Source organism: Arvicanthis niloticus, chromosome 14 (genome assembly GCF_011762505.2).
Source record: "Arvicanthis niloticus isolate mArvNil1 chromosome 14, mArvNil1.pat.X, whole genome shotgun sequence".
Taxonomy (NCBI): Eukaryota; Metazoa; Chordata; class Mammalia; order Rodentia; family Muridae; genus Arvicanthis; species Arvicanthis niloticus.
The window spans coordinates 25,279,724-25,290,145 of NC_047671.1; the positions used below are offsets into that span (position 1 = coordinate 25,279,724).

The 10,422-nt window shown below is 43.2% G+C and overlaps 1 protein-coding gene across 2 annotated transcripts in view; it reads right to left on the bottom strand.

The window, feature by feature from the left end:
* Wdr7 (WD repeat domain 7) overlaps nt 1-7,272 on the bottom strand; it is a 259,944-nt gene extending 252,672 nt beyond the window's left edge. For both annotated transcript variants that reach the window (XM_034517777.1, XM_034517776.1), the window contains exon 1: nt 7,049-7,272. The gene's annotated coding sequence lies outside the window, so the exon portion shown is untranslated. The remainder of the gene's footprint in view (nt 1-7,048) is intronic.
* Between the last annotated feature and the right edge of the window lie 3,150 nt (nt 7,273-10,422).

Below are 10,422 nucleotides of genomic sequence, written 5' to 3' on the forward strand. Positions count from 1 at the left end.
ACCTCCCATCAGTTCTACTAGTTCCCTCCTACTACCCTCAGACTCTAAGTTGATCCCTGAAACTTCACCACACATAAACTAAATTAAACCACCCAGAAGAAGAAACAACCAAAGCAGAGGTCAAAATGTCTCAGTGATCAAGATCAGTAAAATACACTTCGTAAGTACACTGAGAAGAACCAGTTCTCCCATTGGCTGCCTCTATACTCAGAGGATATATGTAACCTAAGCTACAGCGTTCATATTACCTTCCTCCTAAGAGACTACAGACAGTGCCCTGCCTAGATACAAACTGCTGCTTGACTAGGCCATCAACCCCAAGCTAAACTAAGCTCAGGTCCTGGTCTTTACCCTAACTAATCTCCCGGCAGCCTTGGCTGTGGTTCATACAGCCTCCTCGAAACACTTCGTTACCTGGCTCCACACCTGCAGACTCCCCAGACTTTCTTCTACTTTTCCTATCCTCAATCCCCGTGTGTGTGTGTGTGTGTGTGTGTGTGTGTGTGTGTGTGTGTGTAAAATCTGGCTATTGCCTGGTGACAGAGGTGCAGTGAAGTGGCCCTGGCTTGTGGTGCTATAAGTGGCAAGTGATGCTCACGGAGACTCACTGCTGCTGGTGCGTAAATTCAGAGAAACAGGAACAGGCAACAGCAGCAAAGAATGGGAGATGCAGCAGTGAGAATCAGCAATCACATGAAGATGGTCGGCTGATCAAGATGACACTGAGCAACCTTCAGAGTGAATGAACTACTGAGTGATGAAATGTATGAGAAATATGTAAAATTCATTAAGGAGTATACACATACACACACACCACACGCATACACGTACACACACACCACATACACACATACACACAACACACACATACACATACCACACACCACCCACACACTACACACACATCACACATATACACATACACACACACCACATACACACATCACACACCACACACACCACACACACACATACTACACACACATACACAACACACACACACACACACACCAGATAAAACAGTGTGATATAACTGGCCCCCCAACATAGTTTTCTTAAATTCATGCTAGATAAAGACCTGAAATAACTTGTAGGAAAAACAACGATGGAAAAGAAATTAAAGAAAATCTCCCATCTTCCTAATGTGTGCAGATAAACACAATATACATCTTTTTATAATAACCTAGACTAGGTATTTAAACTAGGGGCTAAAATCTGGTATTTAGAATTATGAGATTCTCTGTTTTAAAAGTGGCTACAAAGCTGGGTGTAATGCTGCACCAGCCTTTAATTCCAGCACTAAGGAGATCTCTGTGAGTTCAAGGCCAACCTAATCTACTACATAGCAAGTTCCAGGCCAGCCAAGACATGTGGTAAGAACTCATCTCTCTAGCTAGGGTTTCCATTGCTGTGATAACACCATGACCATAAACAACTTTCATAGGAAAGTGTTTATTTCTCTTACATTTCCACATCACAGCCTATCATCCAAAGAGTCAGGGCAGGAAACTGGAAACAAGAGCTGATGCAGAGACCACAGAAGAATGCTGCTTACTGGCTTGCTCCTCATGATTTGCTCAGCACCAGGGAAGACCAGCCCAGAGGTGGCACCGCCTACAATGAGCTGAACCCTCCCACATCAATCTTCACTCAAGAAAATGCACCACAGGCCAACCTGGCAGGGAGATTTTGTCAATTGATATTCCCTTTTCCCAAGTGATTCTTTCTGTCAAGCGAACATAAACCTAGTCAGCACAATACCAAAACAAAAAACAAGAAACAAAAGTAATAAAGTGGGTATAAAAATCCCATATTTCAGGAGAACAATGTAAGGTTCATGCAGTATTGTGAGAGTATTTATAACTCATTTATATGTATCCCTGGATCTAAGGGAAAAAATGTATCTTCTCATTGGAAATCCCTGGGAGCACAGAAAAGTTATTCAGTGATGGATGAAGGGCTACATTTATGTGCAGTACTGGCTGCTGCAGTTTTACCATGTGCTGCACTGGCTGCTGCGATTTTACCATGTGCTGCACTGGCTGCTGCAGTTTTACCATCTGATGCACTGGCTGCTGCAGTTTTACCATGTGCTACACTGGCTGCTGCAGTTTTACCATGTGCTACACTGGCTGCTGCAGTTTTACCATCTGATGCACTGGCTGCTGCGGTTTTACCATCTGATGCACTGGCTGCTGCAGTTTTACCATGTGCTACACTGGCTGCTGCAGTTTTACCATCCAATGCACTGGCTACTGCGGTTTTCGCAAGTAAAGCAGTGTGGCTTTGCAGCATGGTGAAAAAAAAAAACAATGAAACATTTCCTTTTCAAAATAAAATACTATCCATATGATGATGGTTCACTGTTAGCTTAGGGCTGTCTTCTGAACTCCAAACTCCTCTGTATAACTAGTAAGTTCTGCAACTTTAACATATCCTAAAATAAAACCATAATCTTCTCTCCTGAGACCACTCCTAGCACACATCAGGTGACTTACAACTTCCTGGAACTCCAACCCCAGGGGATCAACTGCCCTCTCTGGCCTCCACCCTCTCACACATTTGCACACAAGCATGCACACATGCATGGACGCTCCAACACAAATAGAAATAATGAAAGTAAGCTGGATGTAGCAGCAACAGGATTAATCCGAGCACTCAGGAGGCAGAAGGCAGCCTGGTCAGCACAGAATTTGAGGCCAGGCAAGTCTTCAAGTGAGACCCTATCTCAGTAATAATAAACCTTAAAATGAACACAGAGAGCACGGCATCAGAGCACACACAGAAAAATAAACTATAGCCGGGTGGTGGTGGCGCACGCCTTTAATCCCAGCACTTGGGAGGCAGAGGCAGGTGGATTTCTGAGTTCGAGGCCAGCCTGGTCTACAGAGTGAGTTCCAGGACAGCCAGGGCTACACAAAGAAACCTTGTCTCAAAAAAAACAAAAAAAAGAAAAAGAAAAAGAAAAAAGAAAAAAAAAACTATAGGAAGAAGATCCAGTGTTAAATATCAAAATATAACCTTTAAGTGTGGCATTATTATTGGGAGAAAAATGGGCATGAACATAGGAAAATTGGCACAATCACAACATGTAGTGATATACAAAAGGAAACATTTAAAGGAAAACTATGAAATCAGTAATGCTTAACACAGGAGGACTTACTTGGAGATCTACTCAAGAAAGACTTCAGAAACAAAACCTGTGACCACAAGCTAAATGTAGGGGGAAATCTATTATATCAAAATTGAAAGTGTCTGTTCAGTGAAGTGCATTACAGAAAAGGTTACTGACAAACGGCACAAATGGCGTATAGAGAAGAGATATATTTGTAAAACTTACAGGACTAGTGGCATGAAAACACTGGTCATGTTCAGATGTACATGTTCAGATTGACAACAAAGATCTGTGCTATGGTCTGGTTCCAGATGGAGTAGGTCCACCAGGCAGTGGAAACTAACCCAGGATATTTAGAGGTGAGGCCTCTGGACAGAGATTATGATCAGATAATGTCCTCAGGATGGAGTCCGATAAATAAATACAGGTAATGTTATAAAAGCAGAGAGGCCAGAAAATACACAGTACACATGCACATACCTGTGCATTTCCTGCCTCTGACTAGGTGATACCTGCGTTGCCTCATTATCCAGCTAAGGCTCTCATCACAAAAGGCCCACTCAAAGTTGGACCTCCATGACTAAAACCAAAAACAACCCACTTCACAGTTTAAAAAAAAAAGTCTGTGATGCTCTGCTATTAGCAACAGACCAAGATCCAAGATCAAGTCCTCCTGTGTTAAGCATTACTGATTTCATAGTTTTCCTTTAAATGTTTCCTTTTGTATATCACTACATGTTGTGATTGTGCCAATTTTCCTATGTTCATGCCCATTTTTCTCCCAATAATAATGCCACACTTAAAGGTTATATTTTGATATTTAACACTGGATCTTCTACAAAATAAACTGGAACTACAAAATAAACATGGGTAAATAGATGAATAGCCAATTTTAAAAAAAGAAACGCCAAAATAAGATAGAATGCTTATCAGAAAATGCTCAAATTCAGGGTTGGGGACTGAGCTTGGTGGTTGAGCACTTGCCTAGCATGTGTGAAGCCCTGGGGTTCAAATGCAGTATCACATACAAAATAAATTAAAGCTCAAATTCGTTGTAAGTTGAGGTTTAAGTTCATATATAATAGTCTGGAAAAAGAGGTGGGGTTCTGAGTACCACAAAGCATCAGTCCAGCCACAGGATATGGGAACCCCCATGAACTACCCTGCAAAAGTGTGCACCTCGCCAGCTTATTCTACAGCATAGTCTAAAAGAGCTTCAATGAACATATGAGTATTTAATACTCGGGAAACACGCGGCTTTGACATGTCTCACAGACCAGTATTACAGTAACCTCTATAGTGCTAGAAAGGTTATGATACTGTGGATGGACCCAAATGAAGCAGACAGATCAACCAAAGTCAATGTCCATTCTAAACACCACAGAGCGGGAGGCTGGAGGTACAGCCTCAAAGAGCACTCGCTGCTCTCACAACGACCTGAGTCCGGTTCACAGCACCCACATCAGGTGGCTCACAACCTTGGACAACTTCAGCTCCAGGAGACCCAAGGCCCACTCCTGGCCTCAACAGGCTTGCACGCGCACAGCACATAGTCACACAAACAACACACACTGAAACAAAAAATAAATCCTCTTTAAATTAAAATAGTCAGAAGTCAGAAGCATTAGCAATCACTTTAGGAGAACAAGAATGGTACAATATATAACATGACATAATAAAAAAAATGTAGGCACTCAGGAACACACATTTAGTAACACAGACTAAAGCAAGTACCCCACACACATTATATTGGCTGCCACTGGGTGAATGGACAAGAAAATGGCAGTAAGAGTTGGAATAATAGGATAGAATATGAACTGGAATTTGGCCCACCCCAGTGATGAACACTGAACATCTCTGCCCAAGGTTCAAAAAAAAATTTTTTTAAGATTTATTTTATGTATGTGAGTATACTGTCACTGTCTTCAGACACACCAGAAGAGGGCATTGGATCCCATTATAGATGGTTGAGAGCCACCATGTGGTTGCTGGGAATTGAACTCAGGACCTCTGGGAAAGCAGTCAGTGCTCTTAACCACTGAGCCATCTTTCCAGGCCTCAAAATAAACGTAAGGATTCACTTTCGACACAGGGCTATCCTACTGTTCTCTTGAGGTAGGTTACCTTGAGGTTCTGAGACAAGCACAGAAACAGCTCGCTCTTTATTTTATTCTACTGTATTTTATTCTTCAGACAGAATCTATGGAGTCTGGTCTGTCCTGGAACTCACAGGCATGGCCTTCAACTCACAGAGATCCATCAGCCTCTGCCCCTCCCTCTGGAATGCTGGGACTAAAGGCATTTTAAGTCACTGCTCACTGCTTTTAAAGGACTAATGCTGAATTTTTACATGGGAAAACTGCTCCATTTCCTTTAACTTTATAATAAAAACTGTATTCATAATAAAAGAAAATATCTACATAGGGCTTTGTACCCCAAATGTTAACTTCCCACGGGCAGGACTAAGTTTATAGGATTCATCCAGTCACCCAAACGTTTTGTCCTGTTAAGAAAGTGGAGTTCTGGAGAATTTTTAAATAAAAATTTTGAAAAATTAACTTCTCTACTGTAATTCTTAATTGACATTTGACACTTTCCTTTGTAATTATGCAGTTTGTTCTTCCAACTTGAAGCACCAGAGAGCTGATATTTGGGGTAAAAAATCAAAGTGGTTTTTCATTCTTTAAAATAAAGACAATTTCAAGCGAATTTTTCACTTAGGATCTGCCAATCACCCCCTCCACACTGTCATAAGACTGCTTATAAAGTGAAAAGCTGAAGCAAACTAGAGATTTTATGCAACAAAATATCAACAACCCAATTTCTTTCATATAGTACTTGATCATTGTAATCTTGTGAAGAAAGTTCTCTAAGAAATAAATGTCATTGAAAAGAATCATAACTGGGTGTGGTAGCACACACCTTTCATCCCAATACTCAGGAATCAAAGACAGGCAGATCTCTGTGAGTTTGAAACTAGTCTGTACTAAGATGTGTTCTAAGCATGTTCTAGGATAGCCAAAGCTATACAAGGAGAGACAACCTCTTTAAAGAAAAAAAAAAGGAAACTAAGAAAAAAAGGGGGGGGGAGAAGTAGGAGGAGAAAGAAGAGGGAGGAGAAAGAGGAAGAGGAGGAGGAAAAAGAGGAAAGAAAAGAATTAGGGTTTTTTCCCATGAGAAATATTACAAGAAAAGAAATATATAGCTGGTACTGACTACACACTAAAGTCAGCAGCAAGAAAACACGTATGTAGTCTGTGATGCACCTGAACCAGCAAGAGTTCTAGAAAATACAAACCAGAGAATTCTGCACAGGACCTAAGGTGCAGACACTGCAGGTGGGTTAAAAACAGTATAATTTTAAAATCGAAGGCAGGATAGTATGGCTGCGAGCATAGTTTCGGAATGCCAGGATTCGCCAGTTAGAAAAATAGCAGACATCCTGTTAGAGCAAGTCCCAAGGAAGAGCAGGCAAGTGGCAGCTCAAAGATGATCCTCTAACAGACAGCGTCGCCCCTTAGCCAGTAATACCAAGAATAGAACCAACAGGGAAACATAAGTCCAAACATAGGAAACCCAGTTCAAGAACATTACCAATAAACACCCACGATCATCACTAGTCACCCGACCCTGGGAGCAAACAGATAATCCCTGGGTGCAAAGCAGTCACACCGAAAGACTAAGGCCACTTTCACAAGCAGCAAATGTCACCCGAACCCAGAGGGACCGTGACGGACCCTAAAGCTTCTGAGAAAGGCTCCTGGAGGTGGTCTGAAGCTGAAGCATCAAACAGAGCAGCAGCCAACTAGAACAATCTGACAGCCAGATGGTCTCCAGCTAAGGAGGGCTCGTGACCCTTGACCTTTAACCCCTGCCTTCCAAGGCTAAGCTCTAAAGCTGGGCTTTCACAAGGAGGCTCCAAAGCTTTCCTACCTGTCAAATCTTCACCTCAGGCGATAATCATGTCTGTAGGAGATGCTGTGCGTGCCCCCTCAAAGGAGGCAAAGGAGGCGGCGTACGCAAGGAGGACTAGCTGGGCAAGTCCGGGTGGGCAAACCCGAGGGACCCCACGCCGATGCCGCCGCCCTCACTCTGCCTGGTTGCAAGGATCCACCGCCGCCACTGCTGCAGTAAATCAGCTGACACCGGCCTCAACTGCCGTAAATCAGCTGACACCGGCCTCAACTGCCGTGACGTCGCTGCAACTGTCGCAAAAGCTAGGCGGGGTGGAAACCGCACACGGTTTCCTAGCACGCCCACCCAGGCAGGCGTGGTCTGGTTACTATGGCGACCAAAGCCTGCTATAAGTGCGCAGTCGCCATGTTGTGTATGTCTGGTCTAGACTGCATTCTCGCCTCCAGTTCTTTTGTAGAGTGACGGAAAAGCATTCAAGAATGAAATGGTCAGCCGAGAAAATCAAATCTTTCCTGGATTAGGATGGTGAAAGTTTACATTTAGCCCCGAAGTGTGGGTTCAGGTGGCAGGACTGTTTCCTTTTGGTCAGGACAAGCATCTAAGGAAGCACCTCCACAGCATACACACACATACACACACGGACACACACACACACACGGACACACATGCACGTGCGCGAGCACACACACACACACACACACACACACACACATGCCCTAGGAAAATATTCAGGTCTTCTTTACTAAAGTCTTTGATGACTGCAGAGCCAGCCCACCAATCTTTCCTTCTCTGTCCCCTACATCTCCTCCAGCATTTGTTGTCAGTAGTTTTGTTGATCTATGACCTTCTGACTGAGGTAAGATGAAATCTCAAGGTTATTTTGATTTGCATTACCCTAATTGCTAAGAAAAAAATGAACATTTTTTTAAAAAGATGAGGTCAAATTATTTGGGGTTAGTTTTTTGTTTGTTTTGGGTTTTTTCTTGTTTTGTTGTTGTTGTTTTGTTGTTGTTGTTGTTGTTGTTGTTGTTTTCTTTCTCTCATATATTACATCCAGGTCCAGTTTCCTGTCCCTTTCCGTCCTCCCAGTCTCTCTCTCCTCCACTTCCCCTCAGAAAAGAGCAGCCTCCCAGTGACATCAACCAATCACTGCATAACAAGTTACACTAAGACCAGGAACGAATGACCACATGGAGGTTAGACAAGACAACCCAGTAGGAGGAAAGGGGCCCCACAAGTAAATAAAAGTGTCAGGGGCAGCTCCCATCCTTACTCCCACTGCTCAAATTTCCACAAGGACAACAAGCTACTCAGCCATGATTTGTGTGCAGAGGACCTTGGTTGGATCCTTACAGGCTCCCTGATCCTGGCAAGCTCCCATGAGTCCCAGCCTGTTGATTCTGTGGGCCACGCTCTCTTAGTGTCCAGAACCCCTTTGGTTCCTCCAATCCTCCCTCCTATTCCTCCTAAGGACTCACGAGCTCCACCTAATGTTTGACTGTGTGACATTGCATCTGCTCCCATCAGTTGCTGGATGGAGTCTCTCTGGACTCTTTGATCATGATTCGGCTTGGCTCCAGGTCCAGAACACTAGACAGGAAGTACAAACTGTAGGTTGAAGGTTTTGTGGCTGGGTTAGTGTCCTAATCCCTCCGCTTGAGGCCTTGCCTTGTTACAGAAGATGGCCCATTCAGGCGTTGTGTATGCCTCCCTTACTAGAGGTCTTTGTCAGGAGTTTCGATTGCAGTAGGTTTCCAACTGTCCCCCAATTCCATTTGTTTCTCTCACTATCCCCCCCACACTACCTGATTCTTCCTGTTCCCAACCCCACCCACCCCAGTGCACCAGCAAAATTTATTCTATTTGTCCTTCCCAAGGAGTTTCTTGCTTCCCCCAATTAAGTCCTCCTTGTTACTTCACCTTTCTGGGTCCATGAACCATAGCATGATTGTCTTTTACTTTATAGTAATATCTTCTTATAATTGAGAACATACCGTTTGTGTGTGTGTGTGTGTGTGTGTGTGTGTGTCCCCACAGTGTTTAGGCACAAACTCAAAGCTTCATTTCTAAGCTGTGGAAGGACAGATAGAAATAATAACAGTTCATCTCTTCTGAACTGAACTGGATGCACACACACACCCCCAACACCAAAATTCATAAGTTAAAGCCCTGATTCCCAGTCTGGTTTCACTGTTTTTGAAAATGAGAATTTAAGGCTCGTTAAAGATCCTTATGTTAAATGAGGTCAAAAGTCAAGACCCTGTTCTTGTTATTGGCAGCATAAACTACAGTTCAACGTCTGAGGACTCCTCCCCAGAGCTTGAGGAGGCTACTAAGGTGTACCCAGTCCTCAAGGATGCCACAAAGTGATGTAAGGATGATTCGGGGTGAAGCAAAGTTGGTGAATTTATTGATTAATTCAAAAGACACACTTGGGAAAGAAGCAGATATTAGAAGAGAAGCATACCCCAGTACCTCTGGAGAGACTGTACATGTGCAGTTGTAGGGCTTGCAGCTTCTTAATCTGTAACTAAGCTTAGATCCTAGAGGCTAGGTATGTGTTGATATATTCTCATTTTAAATCCAAAGCTGAGGGGTTTTGTTTGTTTATTTGTTTTCCTTTGGCTCATGGTGCAGGCTGGAGAAAGGAACCCTGGTTAGAAACTAAACATTGACCAAAGGGATCTTTAGTCACAGATATGTCACAAGGAGGTTCTGGAACTCACTCTGTAGACCAGGCTGGCCTTGAACTCAGAAATCTGCCTGCCTCTGCCTCTCAAGTGCTGGGATTAAAGCCACCACTGCCCAGCCATTACATAGTTTTTTAATTGTGGAAATGGAATAGTTATTTTATTTTTATTTTTAATTTTTTTTTTTTTGAGACAGGGTTTCTCTGTGTAGCCTTGGCTGTCCTGGAACTCTGTAGACCAGGCTGGCCTCGAACTCAGAAATCCACCTGCCTCTGCCTCCCAAGTGCTGGGATTAAAGGCTTGCGCCACGCCACCACTGCCTGGCTTAAAATGTTTTAATTGAAATAGATTTTCATCACTGATTTGGCCCTCCTTTCCCTTCCCACACCCCAGTTACCCTCCCTCAACCTTCTCCTGTGTATCGTCAATCTTAAATCGCTAGGCTCATTTTCTTTTATTATATTTATTACATATTCTGTGTGTGCACAAATATATCCAATTTATGTACAACCCACTGAGTCCATCTTTGCTATTTGTGTATATACGTTTTTGAGGCTGCCAACAACTCAGCATCAGACAACCAATAGGAGGAAGAAAGCTCATTTCTGGGAGGGGCCAACTCTTCTCCCAGAAGTCAATTGTTGCTGGTAGGTGTTTGCCTAGGTGTTGGACCCTGTGATTTTTTTCTTCTCCTACATTAAT